The sequence below is a fragment of the Eurosta solidaginis genome, chromosome 2, assembly GCF_040869045.1.
Source record: "Eurosta solidaginis isolate ZX-2024a chromosome 2, ASM4086904v1, whole genome shotgun sequence".
NCBI classification, from domain to species: domain Eukaryota; kingdom Metazoa; phylum Arthropoda; class Insecta; order Diptera; family Tephritidae; genus Eurosta; species Eurosta solidaginis.
Window position 1 is genome coordinate 263,611,104 of NC_090320.1, and position 9,655 is coordinate 263,620,758.

The window sequence follows — 9,655 nt, forward strand, 5'->3', positions numbered from 1 at the left end:
CGCCGATAAACGCCGCCGCCGCCGCCGATTTTGGTCGTTTTTCGCACGCCGCCGCCGAATGTCAAAAATATTTTATACTCGTTTAAGACTGTTTAGGCCATTTACTGTTCATGTCGAAAATTGGTCTGATATGGTCGAAAGTGGCATCAACCTATGCGCATCACTGCCAGTTATAAGAAACTAATTGCGAAATTTAACTCTTTCTAACATCCTTCGCCGAATGGTCACTCCCTAACGTTTCAACGGGTTTCTCTGGTGAAGCTCGGCAGCATAGCGCGACAAAAGCATCCGTTGGAAAGTCTTCGCAGCTACACCTAGACCGTCTAGGGAAGTAACGTCGACGAAGGTATGAGTTCGAAGTCGCAGTCCTATAGCTTCTGTGCTGGCATATGGTGTGAGGATCAGGAGGCGTGGTAGCGACTGTTGGTCGGGATTGCTACTTTTCGCACATCGGGAATTGTAGCTCCTAGCAGCCGAGCGCCCTGTCCCACGAGAGTCATGAGTATTAATAGCAACCGTAAGTCGCCTTTGTGCGTGACCTCCAAGGAGCCACAAATGATTTAAAGTAATTGTGTTCGCGACGATTATTAGGAGTTAACCCCAGGTGACCATTTTATGTATCTCTATTTCTTTTCACCAGACGTAGCAGTTCCAATTCCAAAGACCGGGGTTAGGTTCGAAGCCTTTCTGGAGTAAGCGAACGGGGGACAATCCCTCCACAAGGAGCTACTCCTGAAAATTTTTGAACGGTCTGCGAGATCTTGAAGCAAAAACCCCGGATCTTTCCGAAATGGCGAACACGTTGATTTCATTAAATACATACAAACAAAACCTCTCCTAAATATTATTTTTTTAAATAAAAAAAATCAAGCTTTTTAATGTAAGAAAGTGATCGGCGTAAACCTCTAAGTGAAATACAACACAATCTGAGGTTTAAAAAAAATTTCAGAAACTCAGATCAAATGAAAAATGCAATAGCTCATAATTTTATTGGTTCTTTCTTCGAACAAAAATTACTGGAACAAATACTTGGGCCTTAAGCAAATTCATGTATAATTAAGCGTCATTTTGAAATGAAAAATTGGATAAGCTCACTAAAAAGGGACCGAAAACATTACCATGTAGTCTAGATATGATCGTTAAGTAATGCCGAAACATTCCCGAAGCTTTTAAAAAATGACTACTCATAATTTCGATATTCCTATCCCGAAATGATTACCGTAAGTATCACGAAAACGATCGGAAAATAGTCTTGAATAACCTGCATATTTCGAGAGATCACTTCCTGATAGTAGGGGTAGAAAAATGTAATATTGAAGAACCTCGGCTCGATGCCGACATCAAAGTAACATCCTGCGCTTCACTTTCACAGCGTCCAAATATAGGCGAGGATTTCAAGAACTTCTTTTGTATAAAGTCGGACACTATCTTCATAAAAAAAGTGGACATTTTTATATACTTTTTAAGGGCAAAGAAATTTCTATTCAAATACTTAAACCCGACAACAACTTATCACTTATTGATCTCTTCGAATACCAAAATAAATAAAAAAACATCGAAGGAGAACGATGTATTATTGCATCGGCCGGGAATCGAACCCGGGCCGTCCGCGTGGGAGGCGAACATTCTACCATTGAACCACCGATGCTCTTGGTTAAAACTTTTCAAAAAATCTTTAAAACGATAAGTTGAATTAAAAATTAAAAATAATTAAAACCTTCATATGAGTGGAAACAATCTATAAATACTTTTGATATTCAAAGAGCACCTAGCACCTAGCATCAGAGTGAAGTCGGAGCAATTTTGTTCATCACGCAATGGATCGAGAAATTTTAGCGATATCATTAAATTTGAGCTGGATTTTTCTTTGTGTATTTAGCGAAGTATATATTTCCTTAATATAACTTTTAGTTTTTGGTACAAAATATTAATTAATGCATCGGCCGGGAATTGAACCCGGGCCGCCCGCGTGGCAGGCGAGCATTCTACCACTGAACCACCGATGCTTTTGTGTTTAATATTGTTAAGGAAGAGTTTTCCATAAAGGCCAAAAATTAAAAAAAAGGAATTTTAATTATTTAAACAAATTTTATGGATATGAATATATTTAAATAGATTTTTCCACAACCACATATGAAGAAAAGTAAAAGTGGAAAATATTCCCCACGGAACTGAACAATTAGTTATATGCATGCGGGACAAAGTGTTTTTTTTTTTTTTTTTTTTTTTTTTGAATATCTGATAATTGGTTTATATTTAGAATATATAATTATATAAGGCTCCATATCTTTGAACAGGTTTGGCTGATAGAAAATATTATCTGCATTATTTTTGTAGAGTAATAAATTTCCTATAACATACTAATTCGATCTTTCTTTATCAAGTCACAAGAATAATAATTTTTTATAAAAAATTGTCTTATATTTTTGGAAAATATGGCATAAAAAGATAGCGCCCTGAACGGAATTTCTTTTTTTTTTTTTAAATACGAACTGCATTTTCTCTTAAAACTTAATTTTAAAATATGAAGAAATAATAAAATATTAATATTGCATCGGCCGGGAATCGAACCCGGGCCGCCCGCGTGGCAGGCGAGCATTCTACCACTGAACCACCGATGCTTGTATTTTGTTAGCCTCCAAAACTATGTTTTCCCCAATATGCGCTCTTCCCTTCTTCCATTAAACGTGTTGCTGTATAGCCAAGACTTGTTGATCTTGCATTCCGTCAAAGCTCTCCGTTTACTTTGTTACTGCATCACATCATTGGCAAAGCATCATATATACATACATACACATTTAATAGAGACGTCAATTTTGAGAACTTTTGGCTCTCGGGATTTTCGGGATTTTAGAGCTCAGTCTAGCTGTCATATGTATCTTTTTATCAAAGATTGCAAATAACTGGTTTTGTTTAAAAGTTAGCCAACAAGTCAAGGTGTCTAAGTTCGGGTGTAACCGAATATTATAATCTCAGCGTGAGCTTCAATTGTACATTTAATTTCAGATAAATTACTTTTCTACATAACACGTGGCACCGCCCGTTTAAAAAAAAAATTTCTCCCCTTTTCCTCTTACAGTAAAATTTGATAAGTGAAATATAATTGATTCAAAACTATTTTTTGCTAAGTTATAGCTTATTATTCTAGTCTATGGCCCTTTTAAACTTATTTTATATCTAAGTTGCCGTGGCCTTTAACCAATCCCGTCCATTTTTACTAGAAATATTTTCTGCTATAAGGAAAATATGTGTACACAATTTCATTAAGATATGTTAATTTTTCTTCGAGTTATGGCTCCCGAAACATAGAAAAATGCTTAGTCATAAAAGGGGCGGTGACACGCCCATTTTCAAAAATCTTTTTTATAAAAGTGGGCGTGGTCTTAAACCGATCTCGTCCATTTTTCTAGAAATATTTCCTGCTATAAGGAAAATATGTGTACCTACCCAATTTTGTTACGATATGTAAATTTTTCTTTGAGTTATGGCTCCCGAAACATAGATAAGGGCTTGGTCATAAAAGGGGCGGTGCCACGCCCATTTTTTAAAATTTGAAGTTTTTCATATTTATTGTTATAAATACACCTGGGAAATGAAATACCATTGATATAAAGCTCTGTTTTGCAAAAATATATCTTATTTTATTCGTCCAGGACCCTTTTAAAAATATTTTATATAAAAGCGAGCGTGGTCTCATTTCGTAAATTTTTCTTCAAAGAATTCCCCATAGTAAAGGCAACCTCTCTGCCGAATTTTTTGTAACGATAGATTTATCGATTTTTGATTTATGATTAATAATATTTGTAAAATTTATTTTATCACAAGTGGGCGGTGCCAAATTTTTATCAAGAGCATCAATATCAGTCCACACGTCAAATTTCAACGTTCTAGGTGTATTATTTACTAAATAATCAGGTGTTCTGTGTTTTACAAAATGTTATATATATTAAAAGTTTGCGTGGTTATCATCCGATTTCGCTCATTTTCAATACCAATCTATTCTGGGTCCAGATAAGCGCGTGTACCAAATTTGGTGAAGATATCTCAATATTTACTCAATTTACCGTATTAACGAACAGACGGACGCGCGGACGGACGGATACGGCTCAATCAAATTTTTTTTCGATACTGAGGACTTACGAGTCTATATCTATATCGATTCCCGTATACCTCAATCGAATTTTTATTCGATACTGATGATTTTGATATATAAAAGTCTATATCTACCTCGATTCCTTTATACCTGTATAACCAACCGTTATCCAATCAAGGTTAATATACTCTGTGCGCAAAGCACGCTGAATATAAAAATGTACCAATACGTTTCCTATAACACAGGCTCACGTGATTGGACTATTTTTTATTTTTTAAATTTTAGCAAAAAAATGGAAAAATAACAATTATTTTTCGAGCTTTTAATTGCTCACAGAAAATAGCGCGTGTTTTTTTTTTTTCTATGGAGTTTTTTATATTATGTATAGCAGTATAGCAATTATTTTTCGAGTTTTTTATTTCGTTCGGAAAACAAGGTATTTCTTAACTTTTTATTGTCCTAAACAAATATATAAAAGCTTTTCGGAAACGAATAGTTTATTTTTTTGTTACTTGCTCAGATTATAAAAGTTATTTTTAGATATCTATGTTTTGGTTGTTATGATTCTTGTAATAAAATAAAGGGTTTTTCGGTACTGAAAGAAGGCCGGGTTCCTGAGTTCGACATCCCTAATATCGACATATTTATATATGAATCTGTACAATACCGAATATATAAATTTTATGTCGTAAAACAAAGACCACGCAAACAGCTTTAAATAATTTTACTCACTCGATATTGTATCTCTTTCAATTTCTCACATTCTCACTCTCACTCAATGTAACGTCATTAATGAGGTAAATCGTGTGCATTAGGGTGAATCAAACAGTGAATATCAGAACATTTAAGGGCGTTTGAATCTTGGAGCTATGTGGATTTTCTGTTTGTCACCTAATTTGAAGGTAAATCAGCAGCAGTGACTGGCGAAAGGGTTTTATGCGTTGATCACACATCCATCTACACTTCACTGCAATTTCTCTTTCAGTTCAACATTTGTATTTATCCTTGTCAAATATTCTACAGACCGTGTACTAAAGAGCGATCATTTTAACTCGCTTGAGACTTCTGCGACAATATGTCTCACCTTCATTCATAGGATATCAAGTTGGAACTGTATATACAGACTTTTCTAAAACTTTTTTAATCAGCATGTATGGGTTTCCACTCTGTTTTTATACCTTTCGTGAAGATGAAATGGTATATTAACTTTGGTCCGATGTTTGTAACTTTGAGAAATATATATACTCACCATTAAGTATACCGAATTGATCATGGCGACGAACTGAGTTGATATAGCCATGTCCGTCTGTCCGTCCGTCTGTCTGTTTGAACGCAAACTAGTCCCCCAAATTTTGAGATATCTCAATGAAATTTGGCACAAGTATATATTTTTGAATTATATTAGACATTTGTCGGATCCTGTAGGATCGGACCACTATAACATATATCTCCCATACAACCGATCGTTCAGATAAGACGATTTTGGTCATTCCTGCCGCAATTTAGAAAGTATAAACGTGAAACTCTGTGATATATATTCTAATATATCATAGAAGATATCGTGAAAAAAATCACTTTGATCGGAGCTATATATAGTATATATCCCATACAACCGATCGTTCAGATAGAAAGATTTTTGGAAATTTCTCCCTTAATTTCCAATATAAAAACGTTAAACCTGGTGATATTTATTCTAATATATCATAGACGATTTCCTGAAAAAATCACTTCGATCGGAGCTATATAGTATATACCTATCCCATACAATCGATCATTCAGATAGAAAGATTTTTGACCATTTCTCTCTTAGTTTCCAATATAAAAACGTGAAACTTGGTGATATATATTCTACTATATCATAGAAGATTTCCTGTAAAAATCATTTCGATCGGAGCTATATAAAATATATATCCCATACAACCGATCGTTCAGATAGAAAGATTTTTAACCATTTCTCCCTTAATTTCCAATATAAAAACGTTAAACCTGGTGATATTTATTCTAATATATCATAGACGATTTCCTGAAAAAATCACTTCGATCGGAGCTATATAGTATATACCTATCCCATACAATCGATCATTCAGATAGAAAGATTTTTGACCATTTCTCTCTTAGTTTCCAATATAAAAACGTGAAACTTGGTGATATATATTCTACTATATCATAGAAGATTTCCTGTAAAAATCATTTCGATCGGAGCTATATATAATATATATCGCATACAACCGATCGTTCAGATTAGGGGGTTTTTTGTCATTTTTATACTCAGTTGAGCAGAGCTCACAGAGTATATTAACTTTGATAGGATAACGGTTGGTTGTACAGGTATAAAGGAATCGAGATAGATATAGAATTCCATATATCAAAATCATCAGTATCGAAAAAAAAATCGATTGAGCCATGTCCGTCCGTCCGTCTGTCCGTCCGTTAACATGATAACTTGAGTAAATTTTGAGGTATCTTGATGAAATTTGGTATGTAGGTTCATGGGCACTCATCTCAGATCGTCATTTAAAATGAACAATATCGGACTATAACCATGCCCGCTTTTTCGATATCGAAAAATCGAAAAAGTGCGATAATTTATTACCAAATACTGATAAAGCGATGAAAGTTGGTAGGTGAGTTGAACTTATGACGCAGAATAGAAAACTAGTAAAATTTTGTACAATGAGCGTGGCACCGCCCACTTTTAAAAGAAATGTATTTACCTGGTCAAAAAATAATAAACTTGGAAGCGAGTCTTGCTGACCTCAGCGCGCAGCTAATACATGCAAAAACTTTGAGGGGCATCTGTGGAGATTTTTTTTACGGAGGGTCAAATGAAGAAACTCCTTTATCCGCATAAAAAAGTTATTTGGGAGTGGGAAGATATTTCTGCGGCTATATGTCTACATTCTGCTGGGCCCAGAGCATATAGGCATCTATATGCAAACAATTTCCCATTCCCTCATATAAGCACACTTCAAACATGGGCGCGTAAAATAAGTATTGAAGAGGATATTTTAAAGTTTTCTTTAGAATGCCTTAAGTATCGAAACGATATTCCGGAAGATGATCGAGTTTCTATGCTTTGTTTTGATGATATGAAGGTTTCAAAATTATACGAGTACGATCCGAAAAAAAAGATGGTTAAAAAGCGGAGTAATTACGTTCAAGTTGTAATGGCTAGGGCGTTAAAAGGTTCATGGAAGATACCTATATATTACGCTTTTGACTGCAAACTCACGAAGAACGTGATACACGCCATAATAGTTTGCCTACACAATGTAGGGTATCCTGTTGTAGGAATAGTTTCGGACATGGGGACTACTAATACAGCTTGTTGGAACCAACTTGGAGTAATACCAGGTATGTGGCCTTTTACATAACTTTTTTTTGCCTCTAGGCCGAGGCGCCCTAGTATTATAACGGTATTTCCAAATATCTTAGAAAAACCTGACGACTCCGCTAAGGTCTTTACATTTGCTGATATTCCGCATATGCTGAAGTTAATAAGAGTTCATTCCCTAGATTCCGGATTGGTCATTGAGGGAAAAATTCTAACAGCGCAAACTATCAAGCAAGTAGCAAATATTGTATCCAAAGCTGACGTTTCAATTTTATATAAAGTAAACGACGAACATCTTACTGTGAATGGCGCAGGTAACTCAGGAAAATTTTTATATTCCACATCAATTTCCTCAACATCCCGTGGTAGTGAATCTGAGCTAACATGTAAATGGAACAATGGAGCAATGAATTATATCTTCCTATAGAGACAGCAAACTTTTTTAAATTAGTGAATGATTGGACCATCCAACACCGATGGAGTTCACCCATAGACTCCGTAAATATATGTTGGGTTAGTACATTCTCTACTCCCTATGCAACTTTGTTCATATCTTTACTTTACATACACCTTAAATGCCCGTTTTTTCTATGTGTGTTTAAATATAGCTTAAGATTAAAGTTTAGCTGGACCTTTTCAGATTTAAACTTAGATGAATAGTAACATTTTTAAAAAAGAGAGCAGCAAACTGAAGCTAACTTTAACTCACATAGAGAAACTGGGAAAATACATATATACGTAGATATTATGATGCTGCTTATTACCACTCCAAAAACAAGAAAAATATTGTACTCGGTTACAAAGACTCTCTTCATTTTATCTTAGCAAGAAATACCGAGAAACTCTGCGGAAAAGGAAATGTCGAAACGGATGAAACAGAGTGGTTAATTGTGCCCTTAGCCAGTACTGACATAAATTCACAAAATTATGACGAGGCAATAGATGAAGTTTTTACAGAAGCGGAAGAAGACCGTTTCGTTATAGATAAAACTGTTGAGTTAGATGAAATGCATGAAGATGGCCTGGCCTACATTGCTGGATATATAATCCGAAAACTTGATCTTACGCACTATGAAGAAGAAAATTCGGCTTCTTACAGCTGGATAAATAAAAGAGAATATGCTAGCCTTAGTAAGCCCAACCATGAATTGTTTAATAAAATTAAATGTTTAGAATTGGTTTTCGCCAAATACAATGGTGAAGAAATATCCCACCAAAAAAACTTATTGCCACATTTGCTAGAGCTATGCAAAAACATACACTTGGAAGAAGAAGTTAAAAAGTTTTTTTTTAGATGCCGAATATTTTTTAGAATTAAGCATTTAAACAAAAAATTGAGGATGCAAAAACATAAAAAAATTGCATTTAAAAATAAAAAAAATGGCAAAAACTATTGTATAAAAAAAACACGTTGTTTTAGTCATTCCCATAAGCTAAAATCCTTAAATAGGTACATATTTTCTAAACTAGGTCTTGGTGGCAAAGGTGGCTCCGTTACATTTCTAGGGGGCGTCTATAAATTATTGTTTAGCCAAGAGTCTCTTGCCTAACTCAAATACTAAGGCCTCAAAAAGGTAGATTCTAAAGTAGCACTCGTGTCAAAAATCGATCCATTAAATTTCTAGGTTGCAGCCTTTTTTTTATTTTTAATTAGTGTTTGGCCAAGAATCTTCCCGGTTTGGTCATTTTGCGGCTTCAGACAATTGTATGTGTCCAAATACTGTGCTTGGGCCGCAAAGGGTTAATACGATTGTTTACAAATTTTTGAAGGAAAAACTCCTACAAAAACAAAATATTTCAGTTGTCAATTCTACCTTGTTGAATTTGCCTTGGATCAAACTTTATGTCGAAAAAACAGGTGTTGGTTTACTATGGAAAAGTATAAGATTAATACTATGAGAGTTGGTTTTAGTTTGCCTATGACAAATTCTTGGTATTACTGACAGAAACTAAATATTTCAAATCTAGACATTTAGAAGAATCTATTTGTAAAAACCTCGTTTCATTTGGATGAGCCTTTCGATAGTTCTCGGGCCGAACTTTTATAAGTCCTTTAAATATAAAAGTCCACATTTAACTTTTATTTTCGGACTTAAAACTAAAATTGCTAATTTTACTTTTCGTCGCTCCAGAAAACGAACGACGAATGTGAAATTTAGCTATTTCCAACTTTTGATGCAGAATAACTAAATTGACCCTGAGCTTTCAATTTCTTCAATCCATTTTTT

General features: G+C 34.6%; 3 non-coding genes across 3 annotated transcripts; all 3 read right to left on the reverse strand.

Moving 5' to 3' along the window:
• Positions 1-1,577: 1,577 nt before the first annotated feature.
• On the reverse strand, positions 1,578-1,648 carry TRNAG-CCC (transfer RNA glycine (anticodon CCC)). Its single transcript has one exon. It is a non-coding gene; the product is annotated as a tRNA-Gly (tRNA).
• Positions 1,649-1,935: 287 nt separating this feature from the next.
• On the reverse strand, positions 1,936-2,006 carry TRNAG-GCC (transfer RNA glycine (anticodon GCC)). Its single transcript has one exon. It is a non-coding gene; the product is annotated as a tRNA-Gly (tRNA).
• A 544-nt stretch (positions 2,007-2,550) lies between these two features.
• On the reverse strand, positions 2,551-2,621 carry TRNAG-GCC (transfer RNA glycine (anticodon GCC)). The gene has a single exon. It is a non-coding gene; the product is annotated as a tRNA-Gly (tRNA).
• Between the last annotated feature and the right edge of the window lie 7,034 nt (positions 2,622-9,655).